We start from the raw sequence: 23,786 nt of genomic DNA, 5'->3' as shown, positions 1-23,786 counted from the left end.
ACATAGAAAAATAGCAACACAAAACGCAACGGTGCATTTTGTGTTGCTATTTTTCTATGTTTTTATTGTTGCTCATGCACTGGATTTTTACATGAAGAAATAAACTTGGAATTTTACCCAGCCTTGGGAGCCGGAACTTCCTTCCTTTCTCTGTGATTACTCCACCTGAGGACTTGGCCTCAGAGATTCATCCGAAGCTCCCGCTGGTTCAGGTGTATTGTGCTACGATTCCTTGCAACTTGGATACGACTGGGTAAGCTTTTTTCTATTGCCACAGGCAATACTTGGCAATGTAACATAGCTTCAGACCTAATCTTGCACATGGTTGACACAGTACTTTTCTTCACCTCTCCTTCTATTTCACAAGCGCCACAAATAAACTATTTTTAAATTGCAAAGTCCCATACACTTTCTGGCGCAGACTTAAATCACATCGGCATGCGGTTTTTGCAAACAATATTGGGCACAGTTCAGACCAGGGGGGGGGGCGACTTGTGGCATGAGGCGCACACCCGTATCCTGTTTGTGATGCCAAAAGATGTGGTAGCAGAGTGTGATGAGGGCAGGTGTTGTTACCCTAGGGGCAGATGGCATTTGTGACGCCAGGGCGTGGTTTAGCCTAAAACCACCCGAAGGTATACCGCTGGATCCTGGGCTAGGCACAGGGGCAATAAAGACTCTGACGCCAAGTCACGGTAAACGTTAGCTTTAATGAGGGTAGACTGTTGGTAAAGTCTATACAGTTCAGCCAGGGTCCAAGGAGGTGACTAGTGATGCAGAGACCTTAAGGGCTTGCTGGGACTTGTAGCAGGACTGGACAATTGAATGCAGACCACGCTGACTTGACAGATGACAGGGACTGACTTTACTCATAAAGCTGTGACTTTAGCTTACTTGAATTGATGGTGGCTGCAGGACTTGACTTTGAGGCCTCCAACACTCTGGACACACACTAGGCAGGACTACACTGGACCTAAGAACTCAGAGCTCCAATAGCTAAGAGAAAGAGACTAGCAGGGAGCCCTTAGGTCACTCTTGGGATCACCTTGTCACTGGTACCTCCTGGGTAACAATCACATGACATAACTCTTAACCCCTTAAGGACTCAGGGTTTTTCCGTTTTTGCATCTTAAATTTTTCCTCATCACCTTCTAAAAATCATAACGCTTTCAATTTTGCACATAAAATTCCTATGATGGCTTATTTTTTTGCGCCACCAATTCTACTTTGCAGTGACATTAGTGATTTTACCAAAATATCCACAGCAAAACGGAAAAAAATCATTGCACGACAAAATTGAAGACAAAATGCCATGTTGTAACTTTTGGGGGCTTCCATTTCTACGCAGTGCATTTTTCATTGAAAATGACACCTTTTCTTTATTCTGTAGGTCCATACGGTTAAAATTATACCCTACTTATATAAATCATAACTACATTTAAAAATGCCATCTGCTGAACCCTTTAACTTTTTCATTTTTCCGCGTACGGACGGTATGAGGGCTAATTTTTTGCGCCGTGATCTGAAGTTTTTATTGGTACCATTTTTTTATTGATCTGACTTTTTGATCACTTTTTATAAATTTTTTCATGATATAAAAAGGGACCAAAAATACGCTATTTTGGACCTTGGAATTTTTTTTGTACATATGCCATTGACCGTGCGGTTTAATTAACAATATATTTTTATAGTTCTGACATTTCCGCACACGGTGATACCACATATGTTTATTTTTATTTTTATTTACACAGTTTTTTTTAAATGGGAAAAGGGGGGTGATTCTTACTTTTATTAGGGAAGGGGTTAAATGATCTTTATTAACCTTTTTTTCACACTTTTTTTTTTTGCAGTGTTATAGCCCGCTCTAGTGGCTATAACACTGCACACACTGATCTGCTACACAGATCATTGCCGTGCATTAACACGGCAATGATCAGTGTTATTGGCGGTTGATTGCTCAAGCCTGGATTTCAGGCTTGGAGCAATCAATCGCCGATCGTACACGGTGGAGGCAGTTAAGGCACCCTCCACTCGCGTTCTAGCTGATCGGGACATCACGATTTCATCGCGATGGTCTTGATCAGCCCGACTGAGCTGCCAGGAGTGCATTTTTGTTTCTTTAGATGCGGCCTCTAAAGGGTTAATAGCGCACGGCCGACCGACCTGCTATGATGTGGGATCACGGCGTGACCCCGTGTTATATACCGGGACCAGGTACAGGGCATACAGGTACGCCCTTCGTCCTTAAGAGGTTAAAGATACAACACATTTTATAATACAATAGACTGCAGAACATATGTACAAGGGGGAAACAGGTGCAAGGGGCCTTGGGGACACTGAAGGAGGCTGCCTGACAGGGCAGCAAGGGTACGGGGCAACATCTCCCTTACTGGGCCACCACACAGGGACACCAGTTTCATGGTGATCTGTTGCACTGCTTTATCCATTTAGATCGATGTTTCACTAAAGCCTATGTGGCTGGATTGTAAATATATGTAATTTCTTTAGGCCAGGCAGATAAACATGATTAATGATGCAGATGACAGATAAAAAGAATAAGATTCTTACAGGCCTAAAAATGAATCCTCCTTCTGCTGGGGTAGCCTTACCTCAACTTCAAAGACATAAAAGGGTTCTTAACGTTAAGTTTGCACATCTGTTCTGAACTATCCAGCTTATGGCAAATCACAAGGAGAGTTTCAGAAGGCCTGGGCATGTGTATTTTCAATAAAGCTGTGGCTAAAATAAGGCCAGTTTTTGCCTTTATATAGAACACTGTACAAAATGGATATATGCTATTGTAGACACAACGATATAGCCTGTGGATTTAAAAAAAATGCATTTTCTTACAAGAAAACATAATAATTACAGCAATCAATGTCAGATCTATAGAAGTGTAGATACTGTGTATAGAACACTAATATTGTAGGTGCCTATCCTTAAAACAATTTTGACTTCTCCAACTTTAAACCTACTTCTTTTATGAGTATGTTTTTTTTTTAACCAAATGGCAGAATCTAAAATGTCTTTCAGAACTAAATGTATTGCTTTATGAATTTGATTACCCCTGGGCTATAACATCTGCCCCCTACACCTCACCTTCACACCTCGTGACACCCCGTGGCTTCACCACAACTCCATCACGAACAGGATATGGGTGTGTGCCTTAACTATAAAGCCGCAAGTCTTCCCCCCTAGTCTGAGTCTGAACTGTGTCCAAAGTAAATCGCATGCAAAAAAGTTTGCGCCAGAAAAGTGTTCAGGACTTTGTTACTGAAATGTGTCTTTACCGTGGCGCTGAAAAAAATAACAACGGGGAGGTGAAGAAAATTGTGATGCTTATTGTGAGGAAGTCTGCAAAAGTTAAATTGACGATGTGCAAAACTAGGACTGAAGCCATGTTACGCATCAAAATGTCTGCTGTACCTGAAAGGGTTAACCTGATGGTCGAGAAGCACGCAAAAGGTTCCCGCCAGTGTCCCGCCCCTGGGCATGGGGATCATGTTGCCATGTCCAGGTGGAACTTGAAAGGTCTGCCCCTTGTTGCCAGGGGGGCAAACAAAGGGAATGCAACGCTGAGCCGCTTCCGGTCCCAGGCCCCGCTGATGACATCCTTCCGGCCGGCGGCCATCTTGTTGGAGACCAGTATAAGAAGCGAGGGGTGAACCACCCCTAGAACGCCAAAGAGCCACTGCAGTCAAGTTCAACAAAGTGAGGGGCTTTGGCACCCTTATGGACTGTCACCACGGGGGCATCCTCCTAGGGAACAGAAGGGCAGTGCAGAGGGACCATCTCCCCCCAGAAATGCATTCTCTCAAGAGCGGGGAGATTGTGGAATATACCCCTGTGCAAAGCCTGCAAGGGGAATGGGCAGTCGTGACTGTTTAACTCTATTTAATAAATGTCTGTTATGTTTATGTTTTGAAAAACCCAATAAAAAGATTGTAAAACACAGATTCCTTTTGCCTATTTCCCCTCTAAAGATTGGAAGCAGATACCTTTGGTCTTCTACCTCCAAGTGTCAAAGGAAGCAGTTGTCCAGGAGGACTATCCTGATCCACCCGCAATGGAACCCAAGTTTCTACGTCAAGGCTCCTTTACAGATGTGCCCAGGCCTACTCCTAGGAGCAAGGAGGTTTGGCCTGACCATCGGGCACCAACAGAAGTACCCAGGCCTGCTCCTGCCGTTGAGGAGGTGTGGTCTAACCAGCGGGTACCTACAAAAGGGCCTTGGCCTACTCCAGCAATTGCAGAGGTTTGACCAGATCAGCAGGCACCAACAAGTGAACCCCCAGTGGCGCAAGCTGCTGTGGTGCAAGTGGTTGTCACAGTCAGTCCAACTATCACGGACTCCCGTATGTCCCATGTTTCATGGAACACTCATGTTGACCTCAAGGAGGGAGCCCAGTCTCACAACCCTAAGTTCATATCCCAACCTAGGGCCCAGTCCGACAGGCGAGGCTGGGAAAGAAAGTTGCCAAAGTAATTTATGTACAGTAACTTCACCAGACATGGTTGTATAACTAATTGACTTGTGTGTGCAAGCACAAACGTTTGTTGTTTCAGGTTCTACTGTAACGTTCAAGCACAGTACCTGATGGACTCGTCAAGAACAGTTTTTGCAGTAACCAAGCTAGTAAGTGTTGTGCCCGGCTTCGGCTGACAGACTTCTTAGGTACAGGAGGATTGACCTGAGCTCTTAGCTAATGAATTCTATAATGTATGTGAACTGCTGAGCAACACATGGACAGTCGTGTAAATATTCCAAAGCAATATATTTTTGTTGCTACAGTATACAAGGAAAAAAAAAAAAAGGGTTACAGTCTTGTACTGAAATGTTAACGGTCCTGCATAATAACTGTTATGGTCCAATAAAATGTATATAAGTTGTTGTACACCAAAAAGTCATAGTGTACCGCATTTTCTGATGTCTGGTAGTTTTCTTACAGGGGTTGTCCTGAACCAATCAGGAGAAGCAACATTTCACCCCATCACCAGCATCAAGTACAGTAAATAGTAAAGTCGCGTACGACACATAGTCATCAGTACACATAAAAGTCATGTACACATAAAAGTAACACTCACAACCACACAGTCCATACAAATGTCATGTTTCAAATGTCTAATGTTATATTTCTTGTGTACTCATGCTCAGGATGCTTTCCTGGCCAGAAGGTATTCATGTTACTGTCACGGAGCACTGCATGTAGAGGCACGCCGTGAGCGCTCCGGGGAGGCAGTGGGACCTGGAGCGCTCACGGCGTGCCTCTACATGCAGCGCTCCGGTCGGCACCGCTGACCGCGAGCGCTGCTCCCGGGTCACCGGAGGGGACGCGATCCGAGGCACGGGACGTGCCCGCTCTCGGATCGCGCCCCATGTCTCTCACCTGCCCCGTCCTCCTGCTCAGTCCCACTCTCTAGGGCGTGCCGGGTCTCAGATTTAAAGGGCCAGTGCACCATTAATTGGTGCCTGGCCCAATTAGTTCCAAGCACTCCCAACACTATAAAAACCCACTTCCCCTTCCTGTCCATGCCGGATCTTGTTGCCTTGTGCCAGTGAAAGCGTTCCCGTGTGTCCTTTGCCTGTGTATCCAGACCCTTGCTGTTGCCCTTGACTACAAACCGTTGCTGCCTGCCCTGACCTTCTGCTACGTCTGACCTTGCCTTTTGCCTAGTCCTTCTGTACCACGCCTGACTCAGCAGTCAGTGATGTTGAGTCGCTATCGGGTGGAACGACCTGGGGGTTACCTGCCGCTGCAAGTTCATCCCGCTTTGCAGCGGGCTCTGGTGAAAACCAGTAACCCCTTAGATTCCGTTCCCCTGGTACGGCCCACGCCATCACCTCACTGACATAGAGGATCCACTACCTGTGCCTACCCGCATACCACTCCGGATCCTGATAGTTACTTACAGAAGCACGTAATAAAAGTCAAAGGTAACAGAATGTCAAATGTTGTCTACACAAATGTCTAGCATAAAAATAACTAGTGTTCTGGGGAGAAGTGTGTAATTACAAGGGACCCCAGTAACCAAGGAATTGGGCAGAGAGCCTTCCGGCAACCCAATCAGCCAGTGTTATGTCATAGTATGTATAGTTAACTGTCATAATATGCATAGTCAAGTGTCATAGTATGCATAGCTATAGTCTAATGTCATAGTATACATAGTCATAGTCCATAGGTCATGTTATACCATAGTTATAGGTTTGTTGTTGTTATTATTATGCTCCGTCATACCATCTACCATAGCATGTATGGACATTTATACAGAGACCCTATTGCATTATCCGTTTTTGTTCAACAACAGCCTGGAAAACAATGTTGGGTTACAATGCCCCAGGACTGCATTCGGCCTTCTCTTTGGTTCCCGGCTCCATGCTCAGCAGTGCCGCACCTGCGACCAGGGAAAATTGCCTGGAGATATGGGGATTGGAGCTTTAGCATCCGTGTTCCAGAGCATGTGCATCCTAGGCAAAAGCTAATTTTGCCGCCCCCTGGACTCCACCCTTTGGCACACCCCACCTTGCTACTGGGGTGACACAGTGTAACAAACCCCCTCCTCATGTAATCTCCTTACTACTGGGGTGACACACTGTAACAAACCACCTCCTCATGTAATCACCTTATTACTAGGGTCACACACTCTAACAAACCTTCACCTCATGTAATCTCCTTACTACTGGGTTGATACACTCTAGCAAACCCCCTCCTCATGTAATCTCCTTACTGCTGGGGTGACACAGTGTAACAAACCTCCTCCTCATGTAATCTCCTTACTGCTGGGTTGATACACTCTAGCAAACCCCCTCCTCATGTAATCTCTTTACTACTGAGGTGACACACTGTAACAAACCTCCTCCTCATGTAATCTCCTTACTACTGGGGTGACACACTGTAACAAACCTCCTCCTCATGTAATCTCCTTACTACTGGGGTGACACTGTAACAAATCCACTCCTCATGTAATTTCCTTACTACTGGGATGACACACTGTAACAAACCCCCTCCTCATGTAATCTCCTTACTACTGGGATTACACACTGTAACAAACCCCCTCCTCATGTAATCACCTTACTACTGGGGTGACACACTGTAACAAACCTCGTCCTCATGTAATCACCTTACTACTGGGGTGACACACTGTAACAAACCTCCTCCTCATGTAATCTCCTTACTACTGGGTTGACACGCTGTAACAAACCATCTCCTCATGTAATCTCTTTGTTACTGGGTTGACACACTGTAACAAACCTCCTCCCCATGTAATCTCCTTACTACTAGGGTGACACACTGTAACAAACCTCCTCCTCATGTAATCTCCTTACTACTGAGGTGACACACTGTAACAAACCTCCTCCTCATGTAATCTCCTTACTACTGGGGTGACACACTGTAATAAACCTCCTCCTCATGTAATCTCCTTACTACTGGGGTGACACACTGTAACAATGCTCCTCCTGTAATCTCCTTACTACTGGGGTGACAGACAGTAATAAACCATCTCCTCATGTAATCTCCTTACTACTTTGGTGACACACTGTAACAAACCCCCTCATCATGTAATCTCCTTACTACTTTGGTGACATAGTGTAACAAACCCCCTCCTCACGTAATCTCCTTACTGCTTTGCACACACAAGTCATCAGGTCCTTCAACAATCATCCTGAATGGCTGAGCTCCGCATCCAGTAAGTCCCAGGGAGGGGAAAAAAAATATTTCATATAATATTCATCTGTGCTATTGTTCCCACCGCAGTGTGGAGGGGTTGGGATGAAGGGAGTTTAAGAACAAAAATAAATTAGGATTTTTATATTTTTTATACCTAGATGGGGGCTCCAGCTACGGCACTGACTCTTACCACACCCAGCCTCCTTTACATATTCAATATCCTTTAACTGCTGTTTGATAACATACTCCATTCATTGTTCATAGAGCAATGCCGCTCCATAAAGAATTAACGGAGTGCCCGTCCACTCCCTTTATTTCTGGCACATTTCACTTAGATTCTGGTGATCGACTGACTTGAGTTACACATCTTTCCCTATACACACTCATACTATATACTGCTAGGTGGAGATGATTCATTCAAACTATCCGGGCGGAGAGCAGCAGCCGGGACTCACCCTAAGGACTTGTTTCCCGGCTCCCGGTGGAATATTTAAACTATGATTACTCTGAAAAGCCCAAGCTAATCAAAGCAATTCATAGTGTCCTACTACAGGCAGTGTGCCCCCTGTAGACAGTTTCCCCTTTAGGTAATTTCATCCTGTAGCTAGTTTCATCCTGTAGCTATTTGCCGGAGAGTTTTTAACAGCATTAAGTGATATGCTTTACAGCAGGACCCATGGACTATATACAACATTGAGCTGTTCCATTCAGATGAATTGGGGGCATTACTGGGCATCTATGTGACCTTTTTAGAGGTCATTCTACGGGAAAGGTGATCTCTGCTGTAAATGGTGGTGGACCAGTGTTAAAGGGGGTTATCCACCATAAGGGGATTTTAGTACGTACCTATCAGGCAGTAATGGGCATGCTTAGGAAGGATCTGCACTTGTCTTGGGGCTAAATGGCGAGATTACCATAACACTGTGGCTAGCTTTTTGTGAACTGGTATTTCCTGTTTGACTTTTCTTTTTTTGACTACAAATCCCACAATTCCATTTTCTTCCCTCCCACACATCAGCCACCCCACCCATTGAAACATTAATGAGCTGCAGACCTGTGGTTTTCAATCAGGGTGCCTACAGCTGTTGCATTAGTTGCAGATTAATTTCTCTCCCACCAAGCGATCCCTCCACCCATTGAATCAGACAGGCTCCCTGTCATCAGCTGACTAGTGAGTCAGGTCTCAGCCGCATTGCAACCTGGGAAAAATCTGAGACAACAGTAATTTTGCATGCTGGTAAAAATAAATATTGGAGTGAAAATCACATAAGAATTGTGAGAAAACCGTCACACACAGGTATAGACACTATATTATGGACTACACTAACTTTACAGCCCCTGTAGCATAGTCAAATAAAAAAAAATTCCTGGAATACCCTTTTAACTATATATATGTTAGTGTCATCTTTTACTGTAATGATGTATACAGAACAGGAAGTCTAAGCTTAGTTTTAGGCCTCGTGGTTAGATTTCATAATAATTATTTTTTTTTTTTTTAATATACATAGTAAAAACATTAGAAAAACATCACCACACAATTTAGTATAATGGAAATAGTAGACTGAAGCACTTATGTTAAAGATGGTTTGTTTACAAGAAAGGGCATAATATTTGAGAATTGCCTCAATGTATTTTATAATCTTTGCAAGCCTTATTTTAGGAGAACATTTATCTTCAAGGCAATTGTTATTTTATGTGTAATTTATCTGCAGTCATAATGTTGCACTTAGGAGATGTATCTAATGTTTTGCTAGGGTTCATCATTGTATCATTTATACAGTCATTTATATTATATCATTGTTGAGTTAATCTTAGTGTGGAGAAGGGCAGGGGCAAATAGGTTACACTTCAAGAACACATAAAATATATTTCTTGAAGGGAATGTGGCATATTGACTAATCGTGCCAAAGTCACAGGATGAGGCCGAATCAACATTGGTTAGGGACTGTCAGGATTGTACCGGACAGTGTGGACTGGGAATTGGACCTATGGATCATTGTTAATAAAGTCCATATTTTACAAAACATCTGGATAGAGAATCGACGTAAAATGAACGCTGATCACATGGCATTTCTCTGCACTTATCAAAAGAGCGTGATAGTTTTCAAATACTGGTAAAAAGTCTTTATTCTATATTATGCAACAGTATGTTTCGAATCAGGCAAATGGATAAGGGCAATTTATATCAAATGTAACTTTTATTAGGATCATTAAAAATCCCTCGTAAATGTGTTTGATTCCAACACCATTAAAATGAATATGTACAGACTGCAGGGAGCAGGATCCTGTTTAGGGCAAAGGAAACACTCAACTTGTGCCACAGATAAATAGTAACTAATTGTTACCAATATTGAATAGCAATATGTTATACCACAAATATATTATACCACCGACGCGTTTCTGCCATGCGTTTCAATGGCGTCCTTAGGGAGGCACATATAATGTACAAAATCGGTATAGAAAATATACTAGATCAATGTAAAAGATCTTGTATAGGTCCTTGGCATAGGTGACAGATCATCCAGCTGCAAAATAAATTATACTATCCCTATGTTTCCTGTAGGGAACAAATAGCAGCAGATATACATAGATAGTAATAATCTGTCCCTATATTGTATGCCGGGACTCTGTCCGTTGGTCCACCTGTAAAAAAAAAGGGAAAACACAATATTCAAGTGGCGCCCTGAAAGAGAAAGATTGGACCATGTATTAACATTGATCCAAAGATTTACTCACAGAACCCTGGTTATCGGGGCGGGCGCGACAACCTGCTGTGGTGCAGGGAGCTGGCTCCGTCCAGCTCTGTTCACTCCGGTGAGTGAACTGACGGTGTCTGTCGTCACTTCCGGCATGGACCAGAGGTTGTATGCACGCCACTGCGCCCGTCCTCTGTGACGCACTAAACAGAGGGGGCGTCTCCAATCTGGATACTACAGTGGCGCGCACTCTAAAGCCTCCGTTCCGGACAATGACAGGTATGTAAACAAGACTTATAGGCTGTTTAGCCGTGCATCCCTTTACACAGCCATGGATACTGAGGCTTCTACTATATAACTTCCTTATCAAAATTAACCCCTAATTGTAGATAAATATATAAAGGATGAATTATGACTAACCACCCTAATATTAATTACGGGCTAATTATGTATAATACGTGGCTGTCATGAATGTATGTACAGTACAGTATTCCGAACAGAGAGAGTCACTAGTCTATGTCATGAATAAGGGGTAAGTTCAAGCCAGTATTGGGGTATACATAATGGTACCACATATATTATCCTGAATAAGGATAATAGATATTGTAAAGATAGGGGGATTCTCCCATATATTTACAATAGGCCTGATCTGAACAGGGCTTAACAAAATGGATGTGAGTGGGATGATCCCTATGTTGGGGGTCCCTAAAAGGGAGGAGGGAAGGGGCAAAGGTGTGGGCCTAAATGATCTACACTAACCCTCGATCACCCTATTCCATAAACCCTAAAGCCTAGGTGGGGTGGCCACCCTAATAAGGGCGGTCCCATTCAGGAACCTCCTATTGGGTGCCTATATAACCTGGAATTGACTAGGGGGGACTACTATCTCCTATCGACCCTCTAAGGTCGTCCCTATCTACCTAGGAGCCACCCAATATCCCACCATATGCCATTTATAAATAGCAGCCAAAGTTCAACTGTTCATTCAAGCCTTTTGGAGCCACTGAATCAAGATGGTAGATCCAGCGGCATTCCCGTTGGAGTAGGAGTGTATCTATATTCCCACCCCTCTGAGAGGGAATAATTCGGTCAATCCCAATGAATTTAATTGATCTTAAATCACCCAAATGCTGTTGGTTTATATGGGTTGCCACAGATGTTTCTCGATGATTTCTAATGTCCCCGGTGTGCTCTAAAATTCTCTTTCTAAATTCTCTCAGGGTCTTCCCCACGTATATGCGGGGGCAAGTACATATTCCCATGTATATTACGCAATTGGATGAACAGTTGATGAATTCTCTAATGGGTATCCCCTTTCCCTGTGTATTGGGTACCTTGTCACTCTTCTCCACATATTGGCACGCTCTACAATGGCCACATCTAAAGCAGCCTGAGATGTCTGATAGTATGTTTAGCCAGTTTTGCTGTGTCTGTTCTGGTTCGAGATGGCTCCGGACCACCAAGTCACCTATACTTTTGTCCCGCCGATATGTAATTTGTGGGCTTGGGCCAACAATGTCCCGGAGGTCCGAGTCCATCCCAAGGATGTTCCAATGCTGGTTGATGATTTCTCTCACTTGGGGTGCCCTTCTATCAAAAGTACCAATAACTCTAGCAATTGTAGATGTTTCAGTCCTAGTTCTCGGAACAAGAAGCTCATTTCTAGGTGTTCTGAGTGCTGACTAATAAGCCATGGATAATATATGGTCCGGATACCCCCTGTTGGTAAACCTCCGGATACCCCCTGTTGGTTCCTTCTGAGGCGGAGATATTGCCCTTTCGGAATCCCCCTTTTCAGGGGGCCCGGATGGCAACTCTCCCACCTCAGGAGGCTGTTCGTTGCCTCCCACCATCCTAATGTTAGGTTGGCGTAACTGGGTGCACAGGGGGACCCCATAGCGGTCCCCCTGATCTGATGATAAATGCACCCATTGAATAAAAAATAATTTTTAGTCAAGACAAATTTCAGGAGTTCGAGGACAAATGCATTGTGTTCTTGGTAGCAAATTCCTAAATTGCTAAAAAGAATTGAAGGTATCTCCATTGGAAATTACACCATTTTTGCAAGTATAGATGTGGAGGCACTTTACTCCTCCATTCGCCATACGGTTGGTCTCCAGGCAGTGGCATATTATTTAAGTACACGGGAATTTGCTACCAAGAACACAATGTATTTGTCCTCCAACTCCTGAAATTTGTCTTGACTAAAAATTATTTTTTATTCAATGGGCGCATTTATCATCAGATCAGGGGGACCGCTATGGGAACCCCCTGTGCGCCCAGTTACACCAACCTAACATTAGGATGGTGGGAGGCAACTTGTTTATTCAATGATGAGAGGGAGCATTTCTGTGAGCGAGCCTTGACTTGGCTTTGCTTCATAGATGATGTGTTCATAGTCTGGAGTGGCAGTAGGGAGGAGTTCGGAAGTCTAGTTGACTCTATCAATAAAAACCAATTGGGTCTCTTCTTTACATATGAAACCCAGGATAAAGAAATCAATTTCCTGGATGTAAAGATATATAGAGACAGGAACAATACAGTCCAAAGCACAATATATCACAAAAAAACAGCAACGAACAGCCTCCTGAGGTGGGGGATTCCGAAAGGGCAATATCTCCGCCTCAGGAGGAACTATTCGTCGCACAAAAATTTCAAGAGAGAGGCTGCTGTCATGAGGCAGAGGTTTACCAACAGGGGGTATCCAGACCCTATCTTATTCATGGCTTATCAGTCAGCACTCAGAACACATAGAAATTAGCTTCTTGTTCCGAGAACTAGGACTGAAACATCTACAATTGCGAGAGTTATCGGTACTTTTGATAGAATGGCACCCCACGTAAGAGAAATCATCAACCAGCATTGGAACATCCTTGGAATGGACCCCGATCTCCCGGACATTGTTGGCCCAAGCCCACAAATTACATACCAGTGGGGCAAAAGTATAGGTGACTTGGTGGTCCGGAGCCATCTCGAACCAGAACAGACACCGCAAAACTGGCTAAACATACTATCAGACATCTCAGGCTGCTTTAGATGTGGCCATTGTAGAGCGTGCCAATATGTGGAGAAGAGTGACAAGGTACCCAATACACAAGGAAAGGTGATACCCATTATAGAATTAATCAACTGTTCATCCAATTGCGTAATATACATGGGAATATGTACTTGCCCCTGCATATACGTGGGGAAGACCCTGAGAGAATTTAGAAAGAGAATTTTAGAGCACATCAGGGACATTAGAAATCATCGAGAAACATCTGTAGCAACCCATATAAACCAACAGCATTTGGGTGATTTAAGATCAATTAAATTTATTGGGATTGACCGAATTATTCCCTCTCTTAGGGGTGGGAATATAGATACACTCTTACTCCAACGGGAATGCCGCTGGATCTACCATCTTGATTCAGTGGCTCCGAAAGGCTTGAATGAACAGTTGAACTTTGGCTGCTTTTTATAAATGGCATGTGGTGGGATATTGGGTGACTCCTAGGTAGATAGGGACGACCTTAGAGGGTCGATAGGAGATAGTAGTCCCCCCTAGTCAATTCCAGGTTATATAGGCACCCAATAGGAGGTTCCTGAGCGGGACCGCCCTTATTAGGGCGGCCACGCCGCCTAGGCTTTAGGGTTTATGGAATAGGGTGATCGAGGGTTAGTGTAGATCATTTAGGTCCACACCTTTGCCCCTTCCCTCCTCCCTTTTAGGGACCCCCAAAATAGGGATCATCCCACTCACATCCATTTTGTTAAGCCCTGTTCAGATCAGGGCTATTGTAAATATATGGGAGAATCCGTCTCTAGGGATTCCCCCTGTCTTTACAATATCTATCATCCTTATTCAGGATAATATATGTGGTACCATTATGTATACCCCAATACTGGCTTGAACTTACCCCTTACTCATGACATAGACTAGCGACTCACCTCTGTTCGGAATACTGTACTGTACATACATTCATGACAGCCACATATTATACACAATTAGCCCGTAATTAATCTTAGGGTGGTTAGTCATAATTCATCCTTTATATATTTATCTACAACTAGGGGTTAATTTTGATAAGGAAGTTATATAGTAGAAGCCTCAGTATCCATGGCTGTGTAAAGGGATGCAAGCCTATAAGTCTTGTTTACATACCTCTCATTGTCCGGAACGGAGGCTTTAGAGTGCGTGCCACTGTAGTATTCAGATTGGAGGCGCCCCCTCTGTTTAGTGCGTCACAGAGGACGGGCACAGTGGCGTGCATATAACCTCCGGTCTGTGCCGGAAGTGACGACAGACGCCGACAGTTCACTCACCGGAGTGAACAGAGCTGGACGGAGCCAGCTCCCTGCGCCACAGCAGGTTGTTGCACCCGCCCCAATAACCAGGGTTCCGTGAGTAAATCTTTGGATCAATGTTAATACATGGTCCAATCTTTCTCTTGCAGGGCGCCACTTGAATATTGTGTTTTCCCTTTTTTTTTTTACAGGTGGACCAACGGACAGAGTCCCGGCATACAATATAGGGACAGATTATTACTATTTATGGATATCTGCTGCTATTTGTTCCCTACAGGAAACATAGGGATAGTATCATTTCTTTTGCAGCTGGATGATCTGTCACCTATGCCAAGGACCTATACAAGATCTTTTACATTGATCTAGTATATTTTTTTTATACCGATTTTGTACATTATATGTGCCTCCCTAAGGACGCCATTGAAACGCATGGCAGAAACGCGTCGGTGGTATAATATATTTGTGGTATAACATATTGCTATTCAATATTGGTAACAATTAGTTACTCTTTATCTGTGGCACAGGTTGAGCGTTTCCTTTGCTCTAAACAGGATCCTGCTCCCTGCGGTCTGTACATATTCATTTTAATGGTGTTGGAATCAAACACATTTACGGATGATTTTTAATGATCCTAATAAAAGTTACATTTTAGGCACTACCCTGAACACTTTTATAATTTTGTTCTCTTGATATAATTGAATGCTGGGTGGTAATTGCGCCAAAGCGCTGTCTGACGTGGGACCTAAAACATCTACGTATAGTGATTTTTTCCAATTTATATCAAATGTAACTTTATATACATTGACATGACACTGACATGGGGTGTGACAGCTGTTTGGGTCTAGTCCAATTTTCGACCCAATTTTGGTCATTTGCCTTCCAAATCTATATTGCTATATTATACAGATTTTTTCCTACGACTTTTAATTCTTATTCTTTATTTTATTGTTCTAATTTTGTGCAATAATTAGATAATACCTCTGATCACATGATCAGGGACCTGGTACTGTTTTAATCATGTTAGTGTATGGAAAGTTAGATTTCATGTAAATTGCCCTTATCGATTTGTCTGACGAAGAATCCGGCCCAGATTCGAAACATGATATGGAATAAATAGACAATCAGTGGTTTGGCTTCTTCTCCAGGCCTAGATATGATACGAGTGTGTTGGGCTGTATTGGGTGGGTGTATGTATTTATGAGTATTCATAAATACATACACCCACCCAATACAGCCCAACACACTCGTAGCATATCTAGGCCTGGAGAAGAAGCCAAACCACTGATTGTCTATTTCTACCATTTTCTGGAGTGCTGAGAGGGTATCACTCCTTGGCTAAATTCTCGATCAGATTTTTGTGTGGTAGATAGAGTACCTCCATGCTTTAGTGTTTCCCATGATATGGAATAAAGCCTTTTTACCAGTATTTGAAAACTATCACGCTCTTTTGATCTATGCAGAGAAGCGCCAAGTGATCAGTGTTCATTTTACATGAATTCTCTATCCAGATACACGCGCTATATGGTTTCGGTTATGGTGCTCGGATGCTGCGGCTGCTGACCGACACATTTGTGAGTCTATAGGATAGGCAAGGTGTTGTGCCCTCAGCATAAAAACAACTGGTAAGCTCACACATGCTACCTACAGCGAGGGCATACCTTTGGAACTTATTGCACTTGGAGCGCACCTTTTTCTATTACATATTTCACAAAAGACTTTTATTTTCCCTCATTTATATTTGCTTGTTTTCTCTTTCCAGATTAAGTGGATTTTAACACTTTTTTGCACACAAAAGTACCTTAGGATAGAATTGGGCTAGGTGGAGCCTTATAAGAACACTATACTATGTACTTCTTAAAATAATATTTCCTTAGTAATAGATCATCAAAAAAATCTTCATGAATAGAATATTGAATTCTGATATCTGAGTTTGTGATACATTTCAGGCATGTGTGTAATGTTATTGACATTACGGTCAACAGGAAAAATGTAATTGCCTGGACACAATGTCTTTTTGTACGTGTGTCAATGTGCATTAATCATTTTAACCATCGCTACTTTCAGTAAGCCAATATATGGGCTTAAAGTAAATGAAGACAAGCGTGTCTTTTTTACAATGTTTTATGTACCTTCTCCAAGATTCGTTTGAAAAGATTCAAGAAACATAATAATATTTTAAGCAGCCATCACCACCTCGACCCCTGGGGTGTGTGTTGGGTAATGGGCCAAAGCAAATCAATTGGACACTGCCGTTCAAAGATAGGGACTGTAGTCTTTATTTCTAGGTGGACCCCAATGACCCCAATCCATCTATGTCACTGGATCTTTTAATCATCCGCTCCTCTAATTAACCCATACTTTACAACTGGGTTCTGCTTGCCTTTTTCCTTAGATCATCCCTTGGGAATTGTAGTAGTGAAATGGTTAAAAACATTCCAAACTTGTGACAGATGTTGTAATAAAATCAGGTTTATTAACTGTTTATTTGCTGGTATCTATCACAAAGCAACTTGTGGGGGTTTCCTCCATGTAATTAATAAAACAATTACCCTTTATGTGGTGCAACTAGCAGAAAATGCCTTAAAACAATCAATGGAATAAAATGGAGCTTTAAAGATGGTCATTTGAAGTTTGCAAGAGGACATGCCAAGATAGGTGAGTTAGTGCATGTGTTCTTTTGATGGATGGTTTAGATGCCCTCTAATTATACAGAAGAAGGCACATGTCATGTACAATTGCAGTGTTACCTCCTCACGCTGCTTTGTTTTCATCCTCACCAAAATGTTCTTACCCCTCTGTGCACAATGCAGACTCTGCCGGCAGCTTGTAAATCATCATTAATCTTTATTCTGTTACATTCAAATCTTCTTCATTCACACAAATGCAAGGCACATTGATTTCAGATACTATGCAAACTGCACACACCTCACAAATAATTATCAATTTTATTTTTAAAGTGTACCTGTCGTTAACAAAAACGTTTGATATAATGTAGATAACACTATTATATGTATATTTGTAATATGCATTGGTTAAAAAAATACTTATATTTTTGGGTGAAAAAATGCTGTCCCTGCAGCTTTTGCATTTGTGTCTCTGTGAGGAGTCCAAATACAGGAAGTGAGGGCAGGACAAGCGGGGCTCTGTGCAGACTCCTGGCTTGTCAATCATCTTGATGTATGAGCTGGGAGCATATCATAGAGCATTAGTGCACATAGTCCTGCTTGTCCTCAGTGCACAGAGCCCTGTTTGTCCTCACTTCACAGAGACCTGCTTGTTCTCAGTCCACAGAGCCCTGCTTGTCCTCAGTGCACAGAGCCCTGCTTGTTCTCAGTCCACAGAGCCCTGCTTGTCCTCAGTGCACAGAGCCCTGCTTGTCCTCAGTGTACAGAGCCCTGCTTGTCATCAGTGTACAGTGCCCTGCTTGTTCTCAGTCCACAGAGCCCTGCTTGTCCTCAGTGTAGAGTCCTGCTTGTCCTCAGTGCACAGAGCCCTGCTTGTCCTTAGTGCACAGACCCCTGCTTGTCCTTCCACACCTGTATTTGGACTACTCACAGAGACAGAGACAGTAGCTTCAGGGACAAAAATATGCACATTTATTAACATATATATATATATATATATATATATATATATATATATATATATATATTGCAAATATACATAATATCTACATTATATAAAAGTTTTTTGTTAAAGAAAGGTACACTTTAAAATTAAATGATAAATAATAAATGACACAAAGGAACATTGGTACATAAGCAATAAAGAGGAGTAGTGGTGTGCTGGACTACTGCAATACGAGTGGGCCAACAATTGGGCCAAAAAAGCATATCTTTTATATAAAAAAAAAAGATACCACATATAATCATGTAATGTTGTGTAATAGAAAAAAGTGGCAACATGCTCAGAAATTGCCTTAATATCAAATTTTCAATTATTTCAACCATTATATGATAGATTAAAAAAAATATACAGAAAAATCCAAAGAATTAATCAAGTGTATCTAATGCAGTGGATAGGGAATAAGTGTCTGATTGTGAGGGGCTCCAGTGGTCGAAACCCTGCGATCAGTGTCTGATCATGGGAGTCCGACCGCTGGGGCCCCAGCAATCTCCAGGGTTTCGTCACTTGGCATTCTTGCCCCCACCTTTTGAGGAAAACAGGAGTGATGGCCCAGTCAGCAAATTACCATTTGAGATGGGACCATCTCAGACCTTATATACTTTGTGGAGCATTAGGAGTTGACTTAGTTTTTAGAAATTGACTTGTTAGATGCATCCACAGTAAGAGCCCCAACTACCGGACCCATAGCTGTGTCCCCTTCTGACATTCACATACATCACACATCTGTATTACTATGGGTTAACATTTCACTCTTTACTGCCACCATTGATGGATTGTGTTGAAAAGATGCTTGGAACATTGGTAACATGACTCCTTTCACCTAGTTTCTATGCAGAAACTTCTTTAAAGTCTAAAAAAAAAGAGGCTGCCATGTCCAGCCCATTCTTCCTCCAAGGGTACTGTGGCCAGTTTTTACACATCCATTCTGACAAACTGTGACTTGCTACCTTGTGCTGTATGGAGAGTATATATAGGGCCGGTTTTAGACTAAGTGTGGCCCTGGGCAAAATCAAAAATGAGGCCCATGGGTCACATGACCAAAGATTACCATGTTGAATTGTGCGGCATCTCAGCTGAAGGCCATAACACAAATGCATGATAGGGTCCAAATCAAAGCTATATAGAGGGAGATTTATGAAAACTTGTGTAGAGGATCAGTGGTAGAGTTGCCCATAGCAACCAATCAGAGGCCTTTTTAAAAATGAGAGCAGTGATCAGCTCGTCTCGTAGGCTGCAGTATACCAGTGATCAGCTCTTAGGTCACAGTATACCAGTGATCAGCTCGTAGGCTGTGCTTATGGTAATTGACTTATTTTTATGCGACAGTTGTGCTTTAACCATTAAAATAAATCAGACCCTAAAACACTCTTTTATTGTGGCCATGTTAGAGCAGTTCTCACCTGATCAGAAGCAGTCACAGCACACAGGACTATTAAATCCAGTGACCACAGGGGGAGTCTTCTCTGATTGTATATGTTCTCTTCTCCATCCAGCCCAGGCAATTATGATGATGTCTCCTGATGACTGAAGACTATACCAAGACATCTGTGGCCCCTTCTGCAGTCTACCCAAAACTCTATAGTAACACAACCCCCATCCTTTACACTTCAATCCTGCTTCACTAATGCTGTGCTTGCTGCTGCTCCATTTGCTCCATTGCCATGTCTACAGCATACCTAAGGGACAGTGTAAATATCTAATAAGTAGGATCCAACCACTGGAACCCTTGGGTGATTGGAGCAGCAGCACATGATCCCATGTCACTCCATTCATACACTATGGGGTCTCCATACGTGTGAGTGCAGCGATCAGCAATGTTTATAAGTCCCATAGAGAACAAATGGAGCTGCAGGTGATCATCTGCTGCTGCTCCATTCATTTGGGGGACAAGGGACCTCTCTTCTCATGATCGGTGGTGGTCCCAGGGTTCAAGTTTCACGGATCAGATATTCTGTGTATTGGTGATGACCTTTGGTGTACAGACCCCAGACTGGACCAAAAGACTCCCCCCCCCTCCGCACATTGCTCCCCATGGCCCTCTCTCATATATTCTTTTCTGTATGACCCCATATCTCACATATACTGCTCAGTATGACCCCTATCTCACATATACTGTTCTGTATGACCCCTATCTCACATATATACTGCTCCATAAGTCCCCCTATTTCACATATACTGTTCTGTATGACCCTGTATTTTACATATATACTGCTCCCTATGACTTTCTATCACATATATACTGCTCCCTATGACCCCCTATCCCATATATACTGCTCCCTATGGCCCCCTATTACATATACTGCTCCCTTTGGCCCCCTTCTCCCACTATACACTGCTTCCTATGCTCCCCATACACTACTAACTATACCCCATATATTTCTAACTTTACCCCTATATACAGTTTATATGCCCCTCATCACATGTACTGGTCTTTCCACCAGTGGCGTTGCTAGGGTTGGTGTCACCCGGTGCGGTAGAAAATGGTGTCACCCCATACCTTACTCCCCCCCGCTCAGTAAGTTTTTAGCCTTTTGTGACAGACACCACTGTTGTAGCGCATTGTGAGAAATTCCAGTATAATAATCAGAAATACCAGTTGCCACAGAATAGGAAAGTGGTAAAGAAGTTTTCACCATTTAAATATACAGCTCCCTGAATTACTTAAAGGGGTACTCCACTGGAAAACAGTTACTTTTATATCAACTGGTGCCAGAAAGTTAAACAGATTTTTAAATTACTTCTATTTAAAATCTTAATTCTTACAGTACTTATAAGCTTTTGTATTCTCCACAGGAAGTTGTGTAGTTCTTTCCAGTCTGTCCACAGTGCTCTGTCTGTCCATGTCAGGAACTGTCCAGAGCAGGATAGGTTTACAATGGGGATTTGCTCCTACTATGGACAGTTCTTGACATGGACAGAGGTGTCAGCACAGAGCACTGTGGTCAGACAGAAAATAAATTTAAAAAGAAAATAACTTCCTGTGAATCACTTATACAGCAGCTAATAAGTACTGGAAGGATTAAGATTTTTAAGTAGAAGTAATTTATAAATCTGTTTAACTTTGTAGCATCAGTTGATTAAAAAAATTGTTTTCCAGTAGAGTACCCCTTTGAGCAGTGGTGAGGTTATGCTGGGAGTTGCAGTTTCACTCATCATAACTGTAGAACTGACACACGACTACAGCTCTGATAGGACATAGTGAGGAGAATACACAATGATATCAGTGACTACAGGTGACGTCTTCTCTATAGTGTTCCCTTATCTAATGCAGATGGTACATACCGCCTGGTCCAGCTAAAACTTCTCTCTGCAGAATGTGACGCCCAGACGTCTCCTCACTATGTCAGTGCATTCTCATCCTCTATATGAAAACAAGTACTATTATAAACCTGCCAGACACTATATCCTCTAAATATAATACTACTATACACTATACTCTTTGATTATAAACCTTCCATACACCGTACCCACTGAATATAATACTACCACACACTGTACATTCTGAATATAATATCAACACATTCTGTACACTCTGAATATAATTCTGCCACATACTGTACCCCTGAATATAATACCACCACACACTGTACCCTCTAAATATAATACTACTATACACTACACTCTTTTATTATAAACCTTCCATACACCGTACCCACTGAATATAATACTACCACACACTGTACATTCTGAATATAATACCAACACATACTGTACACTCTGAATATAAATCTGCCACATACTGTACCCTCTGAATATAAATCTGCCACATACTGTACCCTCTGAATATAAATCTGGTGGTGTTGCTAGTGGATGATGGGGTTGCTAGTACTGGGGAGGTGTTGCTGGAGGATGATGAGGGTGCTACTGGCCATCCCCCCTGGCAGTATCACCCCCATCATCCATCAGCAGGAACATCCTCCTGACAGGAGCACCCCCATCATCCACCATCAGGATCTGCTGATGGAGGTGCTGCTGCTGGGGGGGGGGGGTTGCTGGTGGATGATGAGGGTGCTACTACCAGGGGGGAGCATTAGGTAGGCAGCAGTTCCCCCACTTAAGGTAGGTAGCAGTTCCCCCACATTAGGTAGGTAGCAGTTACCCCACATTAGGTAGTAATTTCCCCACATTATGTAGCACAGATTCCCCACATTAGGTAGCACAGATTCCACACATTAGGTAGCAGTTTCCCCACATTAAAGGGGTAGTCCAGTGGTGAAAAACTTATCCCCTATCCTAAGGATAGGGGATAAGTTTGAGATCGCGGGGGGTCCGACCGCTGGGGCCCCCTGCGATCTCTCTGTACGGGGCCCCGGCTCTCCGCCAAGATAGCGGGTGTCGACCCCCGCACGAGGCGGCGGCCGACACGCCCCCTCAATACATCTCTATGGCAGAGCCGGAGATTGCCGAAGGCAGCGCTTCGGCTCTGCCATAGAGTTGTATTGAGGGGGCGTGTCGGCCGCCGCCTCGTGCGGAGGTCGACACGCCCCCTTTCAGCGGGCTGTCGGGGCTCCGTACAGGAGATCGCGGGGGGCCCCAGGGGTCGGACCCCCCGCGATCTGCAACTTATCCCCTATCCTTAGGATAGGGGATAAGTTGCTCACCACTGAATCACCACTGGACTACTCCTTTAAGTAGCACAGATTCCCCACATTAGGTAGCAGTTTTCTCACATTATGTAGCAGCTTTCGCACATTAGGTAGCAGTTTTCCAACATTAGGTTGCAGTTTCCCCACATTAGGCAGCATAGATTCCCCACATTTGGTAGTAGTTCTCCCCCATTAGGCCGCAGGTTCCCTTGCATGTTCCCCACAATAGGTCAAAGTCTCCCCACATTAGATCGCTGGTTCAAACAAACCCCCCCTCCCCCCACACAAAAAAAACCACACATACACAACAAAGAGACACACACACACAGATAGAGAGAGAGAGACACAAACACACAGTCAGAGAGACACACACTCACAGCCAGAGACACACACAGACACGAGTCACACACAGTCACACACACACAGTCACACGCAGTCACACACACACAAAGTCACACACAGTCACACACAGACAGAAAGTCACACATAGACAGAGAGCCACACACAGACAGAGATAGCGACAGACAGACACACACGCAAACACACACACAGAGAGACACACACACAGAGAGTCACAGACACACAGTCACACACAGTCACGCACACAGACAGTCACACACACACAGAGTCACACACACACAGTCACACACAGACAGAGAGTCACACACAGTCACACACACACAGAGTCACACACAGTCACACACACAGAGTCACACACACACAGAGTCACACACAGTCACACACACAGAGTCACACACAGTCAAACACACACACAGAGTCACACACACGCAGAGTCACACACACTGTCACACACAGTCACACACACAGAGTCACACACAGACACACACACACACACAGAGTCACACACACACAGAGAGTCACACAAAGTCACACACACAGAGAGTCACACACAGTCACACACA

The sequence above is a fragment of the Hyla sarda genome, chromosome 3 (genome assembly GCF_029499605.1).
Source record: "Hyla sarda isolate aHylSar1 chromosome 3, aHylSar1.hap1, whole genome shotgun sequence".
In the NCBI taxonomy this organism is placed as follows: Eukaryota; Metazoa; Chordata; class Amphibia; order Anura; family Hylidae; genus Hyla; species Hyla sarda.
The sequence above is the reverse complement of the archived record's forward strand: the minus strand, read 5'-3'. Positions refer to the sequence as shown.